The sequence below is a fragment of the Myiozetetes cayanensis genome, unplaced genomic scaffold (assembly GCF_022539395.1).
Source record: "Myiozetetes cayanensis isolate MyiCay16 unplaced genomic scaffold, myiCay2020 scf9, whole genome shotgun sequence".
NCBI classification, from domain to species: domain Eukaryota; kingdom Metazoa; phylum Chordata; class Aves; order Passeriformes; family Tyrannidae; genus Myiozetetes; species Myiozetetes cayanensis.
Genome location: NW_026088185.1, coordinates 30,167,016 through 30,183,527, shown reverse-complemented (window position 1 = coordinate 30,183,527; position 16,512 = coordinate 30,167,016). Strand labels below are relative to the sequence as shown.

Here is a 16,512-nt window from a genome sequence, read left to right as displayed (position 1 = left end):
TTCTCTGATGTTTCTCCTTGCACGTATGAAAGTATTCCCTTTGGCTTGTGACAGGAGGCCTGTGGTTCAGGAGGTGAATGGGCTCTGAGTCAGGTGCCCCTGTTCCTCTACAGCATCTGCTACTGCTTCCCTGGGTGACCCAAGGCAGGGTATTTGAACTCATAGCACCACACGTGCCATGTTGGAAGAACAAAAAATTGCTTCTAAAATGTTGTTTTGTCAGCTGGGAGTAAGCAAATAAACACTGGGATCTTTTAAAATTAGGGAATTCAATGCTTATCTTTCACTGTGACTTTCATCTGGGCTCAGCATTCAATTCCTTTAGGCTACTTTAAAGACCCTTGTCTAGAAAAAGAAACTGGCATTTATGGGCACAGCACAAATATTAAACTACTTTGACTAACTCTCCATGTGGAACTGCTCATATGCAATAAAAATGGCAGTGTTTTCCAGTATAAATAATCACTCATTTCTTGAAATCATAAATCATTCACCTTTTGAATTATCTGGGTGTCAGGGGATAAACTGTTAAATCTATATTTAGTACCTACCACAAAGCCCTGCATGGTTTTCAGAAATACTGCACGGTCTTCAGATGGGAGAACTTGTACTCAGATCCCTTGGATAAAAGTATTTAAATTTGAACTTACATGCTTACATTTAAAACCTCCACCCAACACTTTAGGGAACTGAAAATTAGTTAAAAGTTGTTCTGAGAATTTTTAAAAATTACCCAGTGGAAGGCATTATGGCTGGAAATGCATTTTAAATAATTTTTCATAAATGTCTTCCTTTTTTTAAAATTGTATCTTGCTCATCACAGATACCCTGGAACGTATCTGGCCATAATAACCACACCCTGGATCACCCAGTGGAGGAGACAGGGAGTGAAGAGCTGGTCCTGGGGGGGAAACTGGCCAGTTGTGCCAGGGAAATGAGACATCAGGAAGGGACAGAGCCTGTGGTGCAGCGCTGCAGAGGAGATCTGTACTGCTCTCGTGGTGGGAGAGATGACAGCCACACTGTGCAACCCTCACCACCAACACACTGGATTTGACAGGTCCGTGGACCAGCAATCGAACTGCAGCCCAGGTGCTTTTAATACCCTGAACCATTTGAGCGTCTGCATAAAAGTCTGTCCTGCACTAGATACTGTGCAGCATTTTTAGAGGGCTCTTAGTGAAACTGTTCCACTCCCTGCGTAGAGATGGACACACAGAATCTGCCAAAAAAGTGTGCAGCCAACCAGGAAGTGTCAAGAGAATTTTATACAGGAAAAAAGATTTGAAGAAACTCAGTGGTTAAGGGAATGTTCATTTTACTTTGTAATTCACCTTAACTGATCCTGTATGTGAACCGAAACCCCCGAGACAAGAAATGTGTGCAAAAGATATAAACCTGTGAAATGGTGGGACAAATAGTTTCTCTTTCTCTAGTAAAACGAAACAGCAGCTACATGGGAAAAGAATACACGTGCCAAATCTGTAAATATGCTCTCCCTCTTTTTATGCTGCTGCTATAATTAATGTAAGAACCTTTAAAATTCCTATCTGATACTTACACTTGTTATAGCAACATATTTAATTCCAGCGCTACATCTTTTAGCAGATTCTTTTACTTCATTCAAATTACTAATCATTTAGATTCTCTCTGAAAGTCTTTCCTCCCTCGCTCCCCATGCATGCTTAACCTAATTAACTATAAATGAGAAAAAATGCTATTCACATAAAAAGAAAATGTTAACCTATAAATTATCCAGTGCTCCCTCCTGAGGCTGGCAACGCCTCTTGCAGAAAAGCTCAAATGTTGGTGCAGTATTCTTGGCTTCCTATCCAGTTTCTGCCACCGAAAATCATTTTATACAACACATTACTCTGCCATTTTGTACATCTGGCAACATTTGCTGATATTAAGCCCTCTCCCGTGTTTTCAAGACTACACGAAAGAGGATTTCGAGGATGATTAATTGGGGAGAGAAAACCATTCCTTTACATTTCAAGGAACATTTGTGGAAGACTAATGGTCATTTATGGAAATATGGCCTCTTTATACCCATTAATGTCCTCCAGTGCTCCCTGTGGGTCACACAATTAACCACTGCTTTGTGTTTCTTTGCTGCTGTCATCCAAAAGTCCTCTCAGTTGCCATCATCAGTTGAAAATCTGCTTTGCCATCGCCAGATCAAAAGCCCACTCAGGTCCGTGGGGCTGAGACATCTAAGAGACAGGATCCTTGCTCTATATGTTTCTCCTCAAAATACAGTTTATTCCAGAGGTCCTCAACTGCATTTTGCCAAACTTGACCCTGACAACCATTTCCAAATGTATTTGCAAATCCAAATAAAATGGAAAGAGAGGAGAATCCTTTATTTTTTTATTCTATTCCCATGCTTTTGTAACTTTGTTCATCTCACTCTTCAGCGGTGATGGAAAGCTCTTTGCTGTCACTAGCACAATATAATTCTGATCCACAGCTAGAGCTCCAGAGTACTCTCATAACTTACTGCTATTATCATTAGTGTTACCATTATTTGGAATTATAACACTTACTTCCAGTGAATCCTGAATCCCTGTCCGGTAACATGACAAATGTGTGCCCAGGTGCCAGGTCACATCATGGGCACCGTGAGGGATGCTGGGCCCAAGCAAACACTGGCACTAGGCACATCTGAGGGAAATGCCCTCTCCATCACATTTTCCACGGTTCCCTGCTGTCCATCCCTATCTCCCTGTCACTGCAGGGATTTGTGTCAGGGTTCTGAGGGCACTAATGGGCCTTAATGGCCAAGGGATTAGAACTACACAGTATGCTGCCCAGTTTTTTCCCCTTTTGCCAATGAAAGGAGACTGCCCTGGCAACAACAGTCTCTTGCCAGGATATTTCTGTGCACCCTATTTTGGAACTGGCATCTCATAAGCTCATGGTTTAATTTACCACCAATTCCATCTCACTACTCAATGTTTGCCCCATGTGAGCCTGTGAGCTCCAAAACAGATGCACGGCAAACTGGGAAGGGCAAGGTGCTTGCAAATGAGTTGGGAAGATGGATTATCCACTGTGAACAAAAATCTTTTGTTTCCTTTCACTAGCTTTATCCCTTTTCATTTTGATTAACAAACAATAAAAAGGTACATCTGTGTTGAACAAAAGGCACAGTGTTGCCCAACTATCCATGTGTAAGTTGTATTACACCTGGTAATACCATCCATGTAGCGAGCCTGCAGTCAGGAAATGAGTTCTTGGTTCTTCCACACCTGTATGACAAGAAGATTTCCTTGTGGTGACCCGAAAATGAAGAAGATGGTTCCAAGGACTGAAGCAGACATCACTGTCACCTCTGCCCCCTGACAAAGGGCTGCAGCCACATCCCTCAGTAACCACCCAGAGTTCAGACACCATGAGGAAGCTGATGCTGTTTCAGGCCACGTCCGAGTCATTCAGAGGACACTGGTCCCAGGCACACGTGGTGGTGTCACCTTCCCATGGAGATGGCTGATGCCAAGAACAACCTCTCTTTCCAGAGAGGCAGGAGAGTTACACTGTCAGCCAATACCAGGGGTGGGTATCTGCTGTGGTTTGGTACAGTTTCCTTTGCTATCCACGTAACTTGTTCCATGTATTTTATAAAGTGAAAAACATCAACACTAGGGGTTTTTTTTGCCCTTGATATCAAAAAAGACGTACCCAAGCATAGAAGAAAATGAGAGAGAAAAAGGAGCTATGAGGACAATACTGATAAAAACAGAGAGGAATGATAGATCAAAAAAAACGTAAGTTAAAGAAGAGACAAAGTGCTTATCTGTTCATTCCCAATTCCCTGAAATTTTCCCCACTTTGATGGTGCTTGATCGCAAGCTGAGAAGAGATGGGCCTTCCAGCTGTGAGGAGACAGCCTCACACCAAAACAGGAAAAGAAGCATAACCTACTTGCCATTCCTGAATACAGTAAAAGAAACAGAGAGAGAAAATCTCAGGAACAAACTGCTGGCATTTTGCTGCATAGCAAAATAAAGACATGGATTTAATGAGTGCATGTGCATTATATGGAGCAGGAAACACTGACACTATTACACAAATTAGTTGAAATTTTTGTAAGTACAGAAGTCTGATAAAACATCCTTATTAAAAGTATGTATAAAATTCAGGAGAAGATAATGCCATCCAATCTTTTCTTACTTTAACACTGCGTCAGGATGATTTACAGCACTTTAGCAGAAAAATACAAAAGCCAAGCATGTAATTCACTCATATTTTTACCTACAGAAAGCCCTGTGCTCTTTTCTGTGGTCCCTCGAATGACTGAATCAGCACCACAGCACCTTGCAGACAGACCATCAAACCTGCCCGCCCACTCTCTCTCCACAACCTCCCTCACAGTTATTGCCCACATTTCGTGTTCCCTGGGTTTCTCTGGTGCCACATCCATTTCCTTTCTCCCATTTCCCATCAGAGGCCGAGCCCATGGCCCCAACTCCTTGCCAAGGGAGCACCAGCCAGTCCTACCCTTTTCTATGGACCCCTCATTTCAATGCCAGCACAAACCCCAACCACTTACTTTCCTGTTCTCTACCAAGAGCCCCTTTCATCAATACAACTGCTAATAATTTTAGGAATACAGGAATACAACTGCTAAGAATTCCAGTTAATTGGCTCTAATTATAGTTAAGGGGTAACTAGGGGCACATTCGTGGGGGGAGGAAGGGCTGAAGGAGGAGAAATATAATTCAGTACTCTCTCAACTCTGTACACACACTTAGCTGAGCAGGGTTAATAAGAGCATCAGTCTGGTTCCCAAGCACATAAGAGGTAAATAGAAGCCATTTTTCATGTTTTATTCCTCAGGTACAGTTTTACCATGGCCCGTTTTACAAGTGAGGTAAATGAGTCATAGAAAAAGCAAGTAGCTTGACCAAGGCTTTGCAGTAAGACATCGGCAACATAGAGAGAGCACTGCAGGAACTACTTTCCAGCCCACTTGATCCTCATGAGAACAAAATCTTGCATTATTTTTATTATCATTATTGCTGTATAATAGCTATCCTTCATCTCCAGCGCCAGAAATTTTAGGCTAAGCTTTGGCACAGCTGCAGAACTGAATTTGAATCAATCAATCTTTAATCCCTGATTAGGTGAACACAGTAAGAAGAAAATATCTGAGGGAAAACAAATTTCTATCAGAAACAAAATTATTATTTGTGAGGCTAACGTCCTGCACCAGTTTACAATTGATAAGACTCAGCAAGCAGCAGTGGAAAAATATTATGAAGTCTATTAGGAGACACTAAGGTGAATATTGTGTTCCAACCTTTGAAATCCAAGCTGTGCCTTAAGATTATAACTATCTTTTTGCTCCAGAAGAAAAAAAAAAAAATAAATTGAAAGGCACGACTATTAAGCAAGGATAAAGGTTGAGTCGTAAGCAAATGTCATGTTATAGATTTACCTACCAACAAGAAGCCAGCGGGGTTCAGGTCAGAGGTTAATGAAAGACATCCAAAGGTCACTCCGTGATTATGTGAGAGCATGAGTTTAATAGGGCACGGGGACGACAGACACTGACAGAAGATTTATACCAGAGGTGATGACACTGCTACGAATAGTGCTGATAAAAAGAGCCCCAATATCGGCCCGAGCAGGATGATGAATGGCGCACACGTCCGCTCACACTTCTCATTATAAGCTCCTTCACTCATGGTGGCACTTAGCGGCGTTTATTTACTGTGGTTTGATGGCACTGAGCAGAAGCACAGTATATCTAATACTTTAAATGTAGACTTGCCATATAAAAATGAAACAAGAGATAAGATTAGGCCATTGAATAATTGCCCAGCTTTCCTGCAGAGATTATATTCACTAGTGCTAACATTATTTTTTTCCTAATGTTCTAGTGTACGAGCAGCTCAAGTGAATTAATTTTCTAAGGCAGAAGGTCAAAAGAAAATAACTGATAAGCGTTGTGCCTGCTATAGAATATCACTTTACAATATTCTCGCCTCCTCATTTATCAGATAGAGAATAAGAGATAATATAATAAAGGTATATAAACATATTTTTTGTCATGCCATATTTAGTTTTAGTTGTCCCAATTGCTATTTTTCCTTGTGGCTATGGGTATGAAGAGGATCAGAGAAGTCAGCTAAAAATGTCAGAATGAAAAAAAAAAAAAAAACCAACCCACAAAAAATCAACAATAAACCTTAGGACCAAACCCAAGGAAAACTGAGACCTGATAAATAACATGCACTGCACCAAGAAACTCCTTTTCAGACTGTTATATATTTATCAAACCACTGGAGTGTGAATTTATGAATAAGTCTTATCATCTTTCAGGCAGCAGGCACAATAAAAATTAGAACTACAGAAAATTGTGGGTATTACAAAAGGTTATTTCTATCAATTCATGTGTATCTGCAGATGGGAATGTCAGAGAAGAAAGTTCTGTATGCCTTTCCACTCGTACCTTCACCCAGAGACGGAGCAGGACTGCATGACGTCATATTTAACATTTAGCTGGACGTGGAGCAACATAAATAAACACTTCCTCAACCAAGAGGTGTTGTAAACAGTGTTTTAATTTTAAGAGGTGGAGAGATGTAACATTCTCAGCACACAGTACCATCCCTCTCCAAGTGCTGCCAGTATTGCTGCTTCCCGGTACAACAGATCTGTTATTTTGTGCCACATCCATCTTGTGGTACCTGAATGTCTCCCATGTAACAGAAAGGGCAGGCAGCCAAAGAAACCCATTGCCATCGTCATTTCCATCATTATTGTTTATTGGGGTCCACGTTGCAAGCACCATTTACACAGAGGTCCTGTGGGTAAGCAAAGGCTTCTTGTAACAGAGATGTGCAGGTCCTAGAAACGCTGCATAATGAGACAATTTTGCTACATCCTGTGCTCACACACAGAGGAAAGATGCTGCCTGTCCCAAAGAGACCTGATCTCCAGGAGGCAACAGGGGGTTTGCAAGGCTGCACCCCAGGCAGGACATCACAGAGAGTGGGGGATGTGTTTGCTGGGGCAATGTGTGCTTCTCTAATAATGCTGAGATAGGTCTTCCACAACACTAAAACAGCACACATGAAAACCCTCCTAGCCTACTCCTTGTGGCCAAGTTTTCAAAAGCCAGTTTCTTGAAAGAGGGCCAATGAACCCAAGCTACAGCCTCCTGGCCACTCTCTAATTAAGGCACAAAATACAAGCATTCTGAAAGGAGGGGGTAATATCTTAAATATACTTTGGAATATTCCTTCACCACAGAACAAATATGTGATAAACAGGAAAAAAAAACCAACCTGCCTGAATTTCATAAAGAAAGATCTCCAGTTTTACCTTGAAAATCACATACTGGTATCTAATACCTGAAGGGCATGTGAAGGTTCAGTAGATCCCCCAGGATAAGGGACCTCTGATGGACTCCAGAAAACCAGATGTATGTCAGGCAGAAGTTGCTGAAGTGTCACATCTAATTAATGGATAGAGGAATTACAGTCACTTACACTTCTGCTTGACTAGGAGGAGTAAAAAAAGAAAAGCAAGTGTTAATGACACCTTATCCCTGTGCAGCACGTGAAACCTATGCATTGTGTGAGCCAAAAGCAACAAAAGTGGTACTGGCTTTGTACCAGCTTCTGGAACATGGTTAACTCCATCCAGAGTGAAAGAAATGTCTTTTGTTACCAAACCAGACATTCCACCAACTCACAACCCTGATACAAGTCACAGACCAGCCATTTTTAGCACTGATTCTCAGTCATCTCTTCCATCTATGCCCAGAGCAGATTGACTTATATCTATATATATTTTCATTTAAAGGACCTCCCTTAGTTTTCCAGTGTTTTCCAAGTACTGCAGAATAATTTACTAAAAATACACTGGTAACCAACATTTCTCAATAGAAGTGTGTTTACTAATCTTTAGACATCTGGGTACCTATTTTCTCCTTTGGAAAAAATAACATAATCAGTTTTATCTAACAAGGCTTTACACTGGGCTAATCATTAAAAATTAATAGAAATACAACAATAGAAATCAACAAGGCCATTAAAAAAGTGTGTGGGGTACATTCAGATATATGAAAACAAGAAAAAGGCAGGAGACAGAATGGCTTTTCTTTAAAGCTCTCTAGTCATCAGTGACACACTGTCATTCAGCATGTTTTATTGTCCACTTGAATCCAGTGAATAGAACAGTCTAATGGAAGCCACAGTGTTTCTGGATAGACAGTGTATTTGTTACTGAGGCAGCCAATAAAATGTTAGTAAAGCATCTGAAGCAGCTCTACACCAAATAAGGATGAGATTTCTTATTTATAAGAGAAATAAAACTTGAACTACACTACTTATTTATTATGCAGCAAAAGAGAAAGCCAGGGCAACTGAAATTCTGCATAGAGAGCAAACAGAAAATGTATCAGTTTTCTAGCACAGCCAGAGGCCAAGTTTCATCTGAAGTTATAAGATTATTGCTGGTTATGAAGGTGAGATCATTTTTTATGAAGCAGCAGAAATTTACTGATGACAAAACATTACTCATTTTGGCCCATGTTCTGGTTACAAGCATGTTAAACTACTTCTAAAGTCTCTAACAATATATAGCTAAAATCTCATAACTGGAATAAAACATGGTCTTTATTCTGCTGCACCACAAATGCTGGAAAATATTGATCTAAGAGTCACAAAATTGTGTAAGCAGATTACTCTCAAAAAGACTGGTGCATGAAATTCCCTTATTGTTTATAACATATTTGGCGACTGACACATGCCTTTGGATTTATTTGGAATGGAAGATCTCCATACGGCTCTCAGGAAGCACATATGAGAAAATGAGAGTGAACTGCTGAGAAGCTCGTGCCCTTTCCCAAACTAATTATGTTATTTGGAGTCCTGTATCTGCGCTGGAGATCCACTAAACAAACTAATTATCAGATAATCTAATCTGCCGGATTTAGATCAAATCTCTAGAAGAACTGTTTGGTAATTATGGGTATATGAATGTACATATGTGCGTATCTGTATGGACAATATTTTTAGTTTAACACTCTATGACTTTAATTAATTTAGCTCTTGGAAAAGCTTTCATCCAAGAAAGGCCAGAGGAGAAAGTACTGTGACAACAGCCATAAATCCACAGCAGAGGGTCTGCTGGGTAAGCAGCACAGGGCACAAGCTGTAATATTTTTCTGTATTTAAAGTATTTGTGTTCACTTTGGGTACGTGTGTTTATCTTTATGCAAGTCCTGGCCTGCTCAGGGTACTTCAATTCCTGGGTAATGGAAATATCGTCAGAAGCCTGAATCTCATCACATTGTTTCATAAATGAATCACTGGAGCAAAAAGAATAAAAAAAAAAAACCTACCAAAACCTCAGTACGAACAATCCAAACACAAACACAATACTGAGATTTTATTTGTTTCTGCAAGGAGAAGGCCAAATTCTTCACTGGGGTAAATTTACAATGCCAGCAGAATTTGACATCCAAAATGTGTGGCCTGGGAGTAATGGGGCTAAAACAAAATCCAGGAGCCAGTTTAGGCTGGTAATAGTTCAGTGTCTCACATCAGCAACACATCTGGGCACATATTTTTCAGTACTCGTGAAGTCCCATCTACTTTGGCTCAACCTACGTGTGATAATTCTAGTAAAAGAGAAAAGAATTAAAAAAAAAACCCTTCCTCATTAAACCTTCTTAAACCCTCCTATTTACACCTTCTTAAACCTTCCTCATTAAACCTTAAAAAGATGTAGAAGAGAGTACAAGTGATTCTGTTAACAGATCCATTTGCCATCACATTAAAATGTAAGTTCAGAAGGTTCATACCCCATGTTCTGGTTGTAACATCAAATCTTACACAGCATGGCTAAGCCTCTGCTTTCATCAGAAAAGGTCAAGTTGAAGCAGTAGCTCAGAACTCCAGGGCAGCCTAACAGCTCTTTGCTGACACTAACTAGTGGGTCACTGTAGAAGAAAGAGACAAATCTTTATCTTTTCACAAAGACTACAGCCAAGACAGTAATTATGAAGGAGGGAAAGCATTTTCATTTTTTGGGCCTGAGAATTCTCCAACACAAATTCAATTTAAATTATTTTATATTTCCATAGTATCATAGAATGGTTTGGGTTGGAAAAGACTTTAAAAATCATCTTGTTCCAAACCCCTGCCGTGGGCAGGGACACCTTCCACTAGACCAGGTTGCTCAAAGCCCATCCAGCCCAGACCAGTTACATACTTCTGTCTTCCCTTCTTGTCCAGCACACGGGTTCTCCAGTGTTGCCTCTTTGATCAAAAAGAAAACATATAATAATGCTGATTCAGATAATTCTTTTGTTTTTATAGCTTCAGGGAGACTTCAGTTGATTACTAGTTACTGCTTTGTTTATGCTGGTGTTCCTTGCACAATCAGGTTGCCCAACAAAAGACTTCACTTCTTTGCCAAGCTCACTGCAGCTGCAGTGCCACATGCTCAGAGGGTTCCCAGGACAGCACGGGCTCCTGCCGCAAGTCACTGGACTCCAACCTGCCTCTTGCTCCAGGGCTTGGCATGGAGGCAGTGGGCAAACCAGATCCCAATGCTCAGCACTTGCTGGAGGTCATGGAGTGTCATGAATTTCTGGTGAGACTCGAGAGCACTGTGCTGGTTCCCTCTCTCCTTTATCAGGCTCTGACAGCCCATTAACAACAGCATCAGGTGGGATGCTTTTCTGTCTGAAATCGTAGAGATTCTGAGACTAATTGCCCAGCCCAGGATGTGTAATGCTATTCTAGATGCCCAGGGTGTCCCTCCCCAGCCACAGCCACAGCATCTGGAAGGTGAAGGTCTTGCAGGTGTCTGTCACATCCCCAGCTCCATGCAGGTGTCCTGGATGCCCTAAAGTGTTTCTAAGGCAGACCGTGAGTCCTATGTTTAGGCACCTGAATGACTTACTGACTGTCAAAAGCAGCTACAGCTGATGGAATATATTTCATTAAAACTGATTTTAATGGAAAATTGTGTTTCTAAGTGAGCTCTTGGTTCCTTTATTTCTGCATTTGCACCGTGTGCTTTCTGAGGGAAAGGTCAAATTCGAGACAAAGCAGAATGCTGCAAAATGGAAATATTTGTTGGAAATGAAAACTTGTGGTATTTGAATTGTCACTGTAAATTTGCAGATTTTCACTGCCTAAGAGAAATAGACATTTTTTAAACTGCTCTGTAATGTGTCCTTCCCAGCACTGTCAATGCCAGCAGTGATTGCTGTCTGACAGAAGCGCCTGAGACTGCTGCAACACAAACATTCCTCAACACTGACCCAGATAACCCATGCTGTTGAACAAATTACACAGGATAACATCATTATCTCCTTATTCTGAGGCCTAAAAGTTAGATGCCTATGAAATTTGGCACCTTTTCCATTTGCAACAGGTGAAGGAAAGAAGCAGGCTTCTCCAGAGGACAATTTTTTAACTTAAAATAGATACATCAAATGAGCACAAGGATCTTTCTGTGTGTGCTATTTCTTTCTACCACCCACAGAGGAATCTGCTGCTCTCTTTGGACCGTAAACTTTGCAGAAATAGCCTGTTTGTAGAATCACAGAATATGCTGAGCTGGAAGGGACCCACAAGGATCATCAAGTCCAACTCCTGGCCCTGCACAGGACAAAACCAAGAATCCCAGCATGTGCCTGAGATGTTCACACTCTGCCTTTGTACATGAAGGGCAAAACTGGCTTGCCCTATCTCAAAATAATTTAAAATTAGTTGTTAATATTCTTTGTAGGCATAAGTATAAAGTCTGTATCTTTACAAATATAATGCCAATTGAAATAAAGTCAGTCAACAGTACTGCCAAATGCAGTTGTCATTGAGATTGCCTGGTAATGACTACATGGCAGGCCTTGGGATACTGAGCAGAAGCTTTCATTTGCAGTTGCTGGAATCTTCTTCTTCCTTGTGGATCTGAGATGCCACAAAGGAAATGAAGGAGAAAGAGAAGGAAAGGGAGCAAGAAAAGAAGGGAGGAAGGAAGGGAACCTGAGTTTCATGGCTGCCAAGAAATTGTTAACCTCCCAACTTAAATATAATAATTTTCATTCTAACTTTGATGACACATATATCTCAAATATTTTCACTTAAGTTCAGAAAGCATTTTAACTTCTTGTGCAAGGGTACTGTCCTTCTCCGACACTGCAGTTTTTCTGTTTGTATTTCTTAGCCATTTTGCTCATCCACTCAGCTATCTATTTTTAGCTTGATTTGACATGAATTTCCTCCCTGCCTTTTTGCATATACTTACTCATCTGCGCTGACCTTATTTTGACTCTCAGCAAGTGACACACTTCTGACAGATGCACATATACCCAGGGCTGGAATGCATTCATATACATTCTCCATGTACCTCCAGGCTCCATACTGCCCTTGCTTCTCACCAGAATTTACCACTGAAAAAAAGGCACCTCACTGAAGCTCAGTGCCCCAGCTATTTAGTCTGTTCTTTGAATCTAGATGTTATATGGCACTGTAAAATTATGGTAGGGAGTCTTTAATTTCTAAATCCCATATCTGGATGTATTCTAACGTGATGATGATTACCTTGCATTTTCAATATCTTATTTAAATGTCACAGTTCCTTTCATGCTACAGCTGTTCGTGGCTCTCTGGCATGTGATGCAATGAGGTTATCTTGGCAAACTCCTGACTGGGCTGGACTCCATATCTCAGAAACTTTGGCTGTGGTTGGCAGTGTTTACTCCCTAGGTAACTATTTTAGCAAGTACTGAATGAATATGGAAACCAGACCAGGGCTGAGCCACGCTGGCAGAGTGATACAGGAAAACCCAGGCTGCATTTGTCCATGAAGCACCTTTCAGTACATAAATACAGGACTTTAGCCTCTGGAGCTGGCAACCCAGTGCCTTTTGCAAGTGGCTAAATAAATAAAAATGCCTTTGATGTCAGCCCTAAAACTGTGTATCTTATCGCTAACCTGAGATAAGCACAAGCCCTTTTTGATTGTGAGAATGCATGTGATCCGATGATTGCACTTTGCTGCCATCTCTTTTTGATTTTCTCTCTAAAATGCCAACGCTATTGAAAAATCAATTTTATAGAACTTGTCCACTACTTGCTCTGCTCTTGCCAAGACTCCAGGCTAGTTCACAGCACGCTGCCTCTCTGTGCCTAACGAGCTCCCATGTGCTGCAGGACTTGTCAGCTGTGCTGTCTCTGCCTGTGACCAGCTGTGTGCTAACCCAGGTGCCTGCTATGCCTTCTGAAGATAGTAAAAGGTAGTAGAAGACAAGACAGCGTCCTCAGCTGGTGAGATAAAAGGCATTTGTGGAAAATGTGTGCAGTTCTTTAATTCTTCACTTAGGCCTTCCAGAAGCCTTCTGCATGCATGGAGAACTTCCAAGAAGGCTTGAAAAGAGATTTAGATTACTGAAGAATAATTTGATAAAGAAAAATCTATTATTTACTGTGTGGTTTTTTGTTTGTTTGTTTGTTTGTTTGGGGTGGGGTTTTTTGGTTGGTTTTTTTTTACAATACTAGCTAAAGGCCCCAAATAACAGCAATACTTGATATAGTTGTCTGGAACGTAAAGTGAGGAAGGGACAGGCATTCCTTGTTGGGAAACTGCTGTTGGTCATTGGTCATGCTTCAGCATGGCTCACAAAGAGGATTCTGCAGAACTCCTGCTGCAGGGATGCCATACTTAAGATCTGCAGACTGTGCTTGAAGAGCTCTACAGACATTAATTCATATACCTAAAGGAAGCAAACCTGCTTTAATCCCTGGGAACAAGGCTCCTACCCAGAGGGTCTTACACTGAATGCACTCTGTGGTTGCCCCACCACCACACACAGTAAAGGCAGGCCTTGGAGAAGAACAACAGCTTTGGCCTGATGTTGTCCTTTATATCAGCTCTGGAAGCCCTACCAGGATTTGGCTCCAGACTGCCACTGGAGGCTTTTTCTTGTCGTACACATAGGCTTTTCCAAAGTTACACATGCATATAGTTCCAGAAACACCTGATCATTTGACTATGGATCATCACACAAAGACTCAGGTGAGTTTTTTTTACCTACTCTCTTATTTTCTTTCTCTTTTTTTAACCCATCCACTCATATATACATCTATCCATTGTTTCTCACCCTTCCCTTACTGTCCTGCTGCAGGCACACGTCCAGTCAAGTCAACTGGCCTTGGCTCACTCAACCAGTGTATCAGGCAGCTCTGAAAGCCTTTACAAAATACAGCTTTTAAAAAGCCACTGTAAGGTTCAAGAAAGCAATTCCACTTTTTCTGCAGGTGTGTGGCTGCAATTAGGCTCCTCTGCTTTTTATAAACTTTCCTGGGCTTTTCACTGTCAAGTCTATCATACCCAGAGTAATGCTGATGTCTCAAAACTAAGTGCAGAACACTTCGTACCATCTTCTTCTGCAGCCAGTGCAATGAAACAACTCCATGTTGCTTTCCAAAAGAGATGATTCTCCCGTGATATTTCATAGCAATTCCAGTCAAAATCAGAGCAAGTGACATTTCTCTGCAGGTCACATGTCTGTCTCCTTTGTCTGCAACACTATTTGCTGATATATTTGTTTTGGCAATTCCCAATTCAGATACATTTTCATATGTTTTTCCCTCGTGCTCCTGCCATTTTTGTGCAACAGGACACTGTGCCCTCCAGGAAAACCAGATGGGTGTAAGGACTGAGCTTTCAGCTGATGTAAACTGGCAATGCCATAAAGTCCTTAGAGTTGCAGAGATTTACACCAACACTGGTTATGTATTTTCTCACGTTAGTCTTCATGCCCCTCTATTAATATGGCTAATATTTATTATATGATCATTAATTTTTTGTAGGAACTAATTTCTTATAATTTTATAGTACCAAACACAGCAGCAGACCTGACTGTAACTAATCCAAATTTATATACAAGCCATTACCCGACAATATACATAGGTGTCTAGAGAAGGATCCAGTGATCACTCTCAGTCTCCATCTATTTATGCCATACTTTCCTCTCCAGTGCACACACCTTATGTTCCCAAAGTTTCCAATTTCAGGCTTTCTGGTGGTCCTGGTCCTTAAGGCACAAAGAGACAAGGCACTTTGCTCTGCTTCAGGCACGTGGCTGGCCAAAGGCATTTATCTGACATGAGGGAAAGCTATTTTATTTGATTAAAAAAAAACCCTGTTTGTCTTTCTCGATCCACAATTTGGAGTTCACGTTCAGCAAAGTAAATATCTAAACCACAGGCAGGGCAAGCAGCTCATCAGGAATTACGGAGAATAAAAAGACTTTGTTTCTGTGTGACAAAACCCAAAGCTGAATAATTTGAAAATTCATTTATTGCTCACCTAAGCCACAATGAGTTTCTACTGCTGCAAATGTCTCCCTTTTCCATTCTTAATATGTCTATTATAGACCCATGTATTGCCCTCTGAGTTTCTACATGTTTGGTGACACTGTTGTTTGCAATATACCAGCACAAAGAAACCACAGTTATCACTAAAGATGCCAATATAGTAAATAGCTACAAGTTCCATCCTACCCAGTCACTACTCTGGGAACTACAATGGGATCTGCACAGAACCACTGCAGAGCTCGTCACATGGAAAGTTCCGTCAAAGTCTTTGCAATGAAATACTAAGCATGGGGGAATGCAACATGCAAATATTTTTAATAAATTGTATTCAATATCAGTGCAATGAGAAAGGAGAGATTTCATTAATAATAGAATAATGAGTATAAAGTTATAAGGAATATATATGAGATATAAATGGCTGTAACAGTATTATTCTCCCATAATCCCCCTCATGTATATACAATAAATGGTATTTTTTATTGTGATGCCTTTACCAGTAGTTAAGACTGGCTAACGCAAATTGTTTTCTGCTTAACATTGTACATTCTCCCAAACTGGTGATGAAATGTGGCTGCTGGAGTAAGTAGATGTGTAATTTTGGACTCAATCAATAAAGCAAGCGCTTGGGAAAGTCTTTGTGGGACCAGGTGCTCAGGAGGGCCACAGTGGGCTGGCAGTTTCAGCTGGGGAAAAGGAATTCACCCCCTCATCTGTACTTGAATGTGTAACAGGGCTGTGGCACAGCCGCTCATTGCTGCACTGAGCCCAGCTGGGAGCACGACCGCGGTGCAAATAGCCCGACATGTATAGATTTTGTTTTAATTACAGAATCAATGAGTGTTAAGGGGTTGAAAGGGACCTTAACGATCATCTAGTCCCAACCCCCTGCCATGGGCAGGGACACCTCCAACTGGACCAGGTTGCTTTAAGGCCTTATCCAACCTGGCCTTGAACACTCACCATCCTCGAAGTTGAGAACTTCTCCCTAATATCTAACCTGAATTTGCCCTCTTTCAGTTTGTACCCATTCATTACTCCTTGTCCTGTCACTATAGATCCTGATGAACAGTCCCTCTCAGTCTCCCTGTAGGCCCCCTTCAGATACTGGAAGGTTGCTGTGAGAGCTCCACACAACCTTCTCTTCTCCTGGCTGAACAGT

At 41.2% G+C, this 16,512-nt stretch overlaps 1 protein-coding gene across 1 annotated transcript in view; it reads left to right on the top strand.

The window, feature by feature from the left end:
- MARCO (macrophage receptor with collagenous structure) overlaps positions 1-16,512 on the top strand; it is a 923,899-nt gene that overhangs the window by 501,044 nt on the left and 406,343 nt on the right. The gene's annotated exons all lie outside the window — the stretch shown is intronic.